Here is a 6,251-nt window from a genome sequence, read left to right on the forward strand (position 1 = left end):
CTCTCAGGGAAATATCGTAAAGCTCTATGCAACACGTGCAATCAAAAACTTAAACACCTGTTTTCGTACCGTGCTACTTCCACAACTTATCGAACTACGACGCGCACCTTATAGTCACGGAAGCCATTACAGTAATGGACTCCCACATTTCCGAAGTGAATTTAAAAAAAAACGATACAAGATAAAGAAAAAAAATTTTTATTTTTAAAAACTATATTATATAAGGTTTTTTTTAAATTAGTTTTTAAAAATTATATGATTGATATAAATTAAATGATTGCCTTGACGAGCAACGCACATATGGAGCCGTTCTCGAAAGTTTTCCATCACTTTTGCCAGCATATCGAGTGGAATCGCGGAGATTTCTTGACGGATGGCCTCTTTTAGTTCTTCAATGGTTCTTGGTCGATGTTTGAAAACTTCAGCTTTGAGGTATCCCCATAAGAAATAATCACATGGGCTCAAATCAGGGAAGCGAGGAGGCCATGTAATGTTTTCCCTTAAGGAGATCAAGCGACCAGGAAACATTTTTTGCAATACAGCTGGAGAACAACGGGCTGTATGAGCTGTGGCCCCATCCTGTTGAAACCAGAAGACATCATTATTTTCGTACTCTTCGATTTTCGGGCGTAAAAAGTTCTCCAACATCTCGCAGTACCGGTTGGAAGTCACAGTAGCTGTAAGACCACCCTCTTCAAAAAAATAAGGCCCCACGATACCTACCGAGGACAAAGCACACCAAACTGTTACTTTAGGACTATGAAGAGGTCGTTGGTGTATTTTTAGAGGGTTTTCAACAGCCCAATAACGAAAATTTTGTTTGTTCACTGTGCCAGAAATGTGGAAATGTGCTTTGTCGCTACTCCACACAATACCGTTGAGAGGCACAACTGTGAGGATTGCATTACAGCAATCTTTTCGTTTTCCCCAATCTGTTGGACTTAATTCCTGAGTTACCATAATCTTATATGGGTGTAATTTAAGATCACAGTGCAAAATTCGCCTTACCGTTCGATCTGATATCCCGAGAGCAGAGGCATGTTTCCGAGCAGAACGCGACAGAGACTCCTCTATCGATATTCTTACTGCAGCAATGTTTTCCGGTGTTCTCACGGACTTGGGACGTCCAACCGGTTTTTTAGGCATTGCAGATCCCGTTGCTTTTAAATTTTGTACCCAATTCAAAATCGTTTTCCGATCAGGGACACTTTCGTTTGGATTCAAACTGAACCTAGTGCGAAATGCTCTCTGTGTTGCAATCACACATTCAGCGTTTTTGAAAAATGCCTCAATAACGAAACCAAGTTGTTCACCAGACCACGGCATAGTGACGACTAAAAACCTTATTAATAATCTAATCTAGCGAAATAGACCACTTTAATTTAATCAGTTTAATTACGCGCTAATGATTATTTGAAATATGGGAGTCCATTACGCCGCACCCTGTACCAAACAGTGAGGAAAAATATATATCGTTCTCTAAATACGTGTCAAATAAATTCACAATCCGCTTCATCGAGACTTTTCGGTTTATAGAATCCGGACTGTCAACTCTAGCCGAAAATCTTGTGACACCGGGTTTAGAGAACTTCAGAGGGACCGCTAGAGTTTTTGATAAAGTCGATATGCCGTGACTCGGAAGGGGGTGTACCCGTACGAGTACACGGATAGTTGGAAACGGCTGGACGAAGAAAGACTACCGAGGAAGAGAGAATTTTATAGTACGTTAAACGAGTCGGGAATAAAGGAGGAGGAATTTGATCACGCGAAGGAGGTCTGGGACCACTTAGGTTGCAAGACGTTGGGCGATTACAGCGATTTATATTTAAAAATCGACGTTTTATTGTTGGCGGACGTCTTTGAGAATTTTCGCGATGTCTGTATGAAGAAAAGAATAGATGTAGTGGCAACTTCCTGTTTACTTGATATATTGTTGCCTGGAGAATAGTTTGGTGATATCGATGAATACCCGTACTGTAACTAAAATTAAAAATAAAACTTGTTTAAATATAATATGTTTGTACATAATATTATATTTATGAATTACCTTAACTAAATTATCATCATCGCCCGGTTGATTAAATCCATCACTTGAATCGTCATACTTGGACAAGATAACGTTTACCTCGGAACAGCTTGATGACATAGCTGACAGCGATTTGAAATTCTTATCATATACCTAAAATAAAAATAAGTGTAATTTAATATTTTATATATGAAATTATATATTTTTACGTTACCACTTCTGAGTTTTGTACTTCCCGATGAGCCATACAAAGTTCGGCCAATTGTGTAGTCGCAAACATTTTAATTTGACTGAGGATAGATGTGTCCATACTCCGTCTGACTTCAACGTTCCGAATGAAAATTTTCATTTCCCTCAAATTGTTGGGTGGTGAATCCGATTGCAAGCATATTACCCTCAAATACTCGCAATAATTACTAGTTTGCTTATGAATTTCGGATTTTATGTTCGCTTCTTTTTCTTTAATACTAGCATTAATACACCATTCTAATTCCTGGAGTTTTATTAAATCTGTACGATTTAATAAAACTCTACACCCGTCTTCAGTCTTCGATTCAATTACTAGAACATTTGAACCACTATACACCATACTCGATATTTTATAAGAATCGGTTTCGAGAAATATGGTTCGCTTGTAGTTTTGTGGCGTGTCTAATGTAAAAGATAGTACGTTACCCATAAGCGAGAATATTCGTCTTAGAAAATCTAAACTAATTTTCACATAACGTCATAATGTTAATAAAATAACAACTGTTTGAAGTTGTTTTGTTGGATCGATACCGACAATTATAAATTTTCTAGCTGTAAAGTCCAACGTGTAGGATGTAGACTCGATGAGTTCAGCCGGAGGTGATGGTGGTACATAAGTGAAAGCCTTTTTCTTCTCATTATATAAGGTAGCGATTGAACCAGCCATGTTTTTAAAAATTAAAAACACTTTAAATTTACAAAGACTTAGAAAAATAATAAACACTATAGAATAATATGACTTAAAAAAATTATAAGACTGATAGAAACGTAGAGGAGAATTACAATTGTGTAAGACTGAGAACAGGCTGAATGTCTGAATGAATGTCAGCTCTTATAGAGGCAAGATGGGTGTGGATGGGTCCATTAAATGGTAGGAGATACAATATCGAGCTATCTAAGAGTCTAACGTGTAAGCGATTAAGTTATTTTTTAGTATAGATTGATTATTAATGTGTGTTATTCACTAATAGATATTTTAATTTGTTGTTAAGTATAATACCTATCTAAGAGTCTACAGGATAAATATGTAATTGATAACTGAAAAAGTATATTAGGTTGCTCACATAACGTATCGTGGGGTGGGGGGGGGGGTTAATATACAAAATATAAATCGGTCACTTGATACGGGTTAAGGTGGAGGGATAAATATACACCACGCACGGGAATGGGACTTTTCGGCGCTGCCATTTTAGCAACGCCGATTCGGTGATAAAAACTAAATAAACTAAATACAGCTTATTATTAACATATTTAAGTATGTAGGTGCAAAAAAAAATGTTACAACTTTTATTAGTCAAAATTTTATTTTAAAGCTATGTTATTAGATATTCCCCTGATAAATGTGGGAATATCATTTTTATCATATCTATCGACTAATTTAAAAATACGTTTGTCCGTGTCTATACATTTTTTTAATTTCTTCCGAGGACTATTACCCGTTACTAAATGTTCGTACTGTATATCCGTCCCTGCGTGTATTTTACGTAATGAATTAATGAAATCCCAAATTGTAGGTTTGTTTGTCATTAACTGATTTAATCGCCTATTCGCCGCTTCAGCATGGTTATTTGTACGGTCTTTATTTGTCAATACACGTTCGTATAAATTCCACATTTCTGGAGAAAATCGAGCAGGTCTTCGGCCTTCACGACTACGATTTTTACGGCCAATATAAAAATCTTCAAACCAATCTAACAAATCTATAAGTTCTTCAGGCAAACTTTCTGATAAAATATCTAGTGCATCATCAAGATCTGATATAGGAACGAAAGCTAATGCGATTATACTTTTCGTGTGTATGGTAAATTCTGGTTCATTTTTATAACGGGATAGCAAATGAAGCTCACCTAATTTTTTAATAATCTCGGGATCAAGATTTTTCGGTCACGTGATACGGGTTTAGGTGGATGGGTAAATATACGTCACACACGTACGCAATCAAGGATCAAGAATCTCGTTATCAAGGATCAAGACTCTTAGGATCAAGGATCAAGAATCTCGGGATCAAGGGATCATACATCAGAACATACCAAATCATACTACTGACGAAGTTCCCTAATAATAATATAATCAAAACTCATCGAGTTGAGCTCTTGCGGTGTGGTACTAGCGTTGTGCGTGACGCCAAGTTTGTGACATATTCTTCCGGATAGGTTCATGGAAATGGATTATAAAATTGATGGTCTAGAGTTGTAAGAAATTGTCCTTTTTTATGGTTCCTTCGTTAACTTACGTTCCGAACCATTATTGTGATCGATTTAACGTAAAACACTAATTATTATTAAAAAGACTAATGTTATTGAAAATAAATTTGAGAAAGGTTTTTAAAATATTTGAATTGTCAAAAACCTTTATCAAAAAAAAAAAAGTTTACTGGAAAGTCATTAGTCAATTAAAATTTGTATGAGTGTTGTATATTCACTCGATTTTTCATGTAATGATTTTCTTATTTTGTTGCAATTCAAAAACGAATAACTGACGGTACTTGTAATTTACACCATATTATGTTTATTTTATCAATACACATTATACTTGATACAATTTAAAAAATACTTTTACTCGTTTTTGGCTGTTTACGATCATTTCTTTTAATTTCCACCAGCAATTTATGAATAACTTATTACATTTTCAAATTTTTTGACACAGAGAAAAATGTTGTATCGACAATAATCTAAAATAAAACTAATAAAACTTGAAAGTGTCTTATGATTAATCGAATCGCTTTAACTACATATCCCAAAAGGTAATATTTGACACCAAAAAAGGATTACAGAGTTACATACATACTTAATTATGATCTATGTTTCCCTGTACAAAATTGAATACGAATAGATAAAATAACACTTATTAATTAGGTACTTTAATAATGTTTAAAATACAAAATCTGATCAGGTTTTTATCAAGAAATGTTCCACTAAATAGTTTATCATCGTACTCACTTTTCAAATATATTTACACCACACTCTAATATATCTCCTGACCCAAGAAATTTAAATGAAATGGTTTATTTTCTAGGCAAGTCTATTGCCGATGTCATCACTCCCGTGAAACACACATAGGCTAGAGAAATAAAAATTGTATGCTTAAACTAGAGGACTTATCATCAATAAAATACTAAAATTTCTCCCTAAAAAATCTATAATCCTCCTTACCTACTTATACAGTTATACAACTCAATGCTAAGATTATCATATTTCTCGCTTACCTGGAAGTTTTCTACAATAATTCTCATATATACCCAAGCCAAACAAATCCAAAAATGAGGCGTCTTCGTTTTGACCTATCAGTCTACTACCTGTGTTAGCCAAATTATTTGATAAAATTTCGCTCCGTAGAATCATATTTGATATTTTTTACTCAAATCCAAAAAAATAATTCCAGATGCTCAATTCGGCTTCAAATCCAAACTTTCTACCTCCTATCAAATCCATGGTGTTATAGACACAAAATATCTTCCTTGTTTGAATGAAAAATATTCTGCCCCGTCGTCTTCCTCGACGTATCCCAAGTATACCACGTATCCTTCGATAACTACTTCAAAATCCAAGCAGGAGTTCCACAACTCACAAGGAAGCGATCTGTCTTCAGACCTTTATAACATTTTCACTGCAGACATACCAAACGCTAATAATATTCTAATCGCTACACGCAGATGTCACATCAATATTAAGTGAACATAGTAATAACACTGTAGCATCCTAAAATCTCCTTTAGCATCTTATAAAAATAGAATAATGGGCATCCAATTTGAAAATCAATGTTGAAAAGTCCTTCCAAGTCCTTTCTTTAAGAAAAGAAGTATCTCCTGTTCTTTACTTTGAGGGAATGAAAATTCCAACCAAACCACAAATTAAATATCGGGGCCCTCACTTAAAAGCAACAAGAAAAAAACTTAACAGTAGACTACACCTCCTTCGTCCTATTTTCAAATCAAACCTTTCTCTCAAGGCCTCCACAATAAAATCATTATTTATAA

At 34.8% G+C, this 6,251-nt stretch overlaps 1 pseudogene; it reads right to left on the reverse strand.

Moving 5' to 3' along the window:
- Window positions 1–1,809: 1,809 nt before the first annotated feature.
- Window positions 1,810–2,942, reverse strand: LOC111028367 (annotated as a pseudogene).
- Between the last annotated feature and the right edge of the window lie 3,309 nt (window positions 2,943–6,251).

Source organism: Myzus persicae, unplaced genomic scaffold (assembly GCF_001856785.1).
Source record: "Myzus persicae strain clone G006 unplaced genomic scaffold, MPER_G0061.0, whole genome shotgun sequence".
Classification (NCBI taxonomy): Eukaryota; Metazoa; Arthropoda; class Insecta; order Hemiptera; family Aphididae; genus Myzus; species Myzus persicae.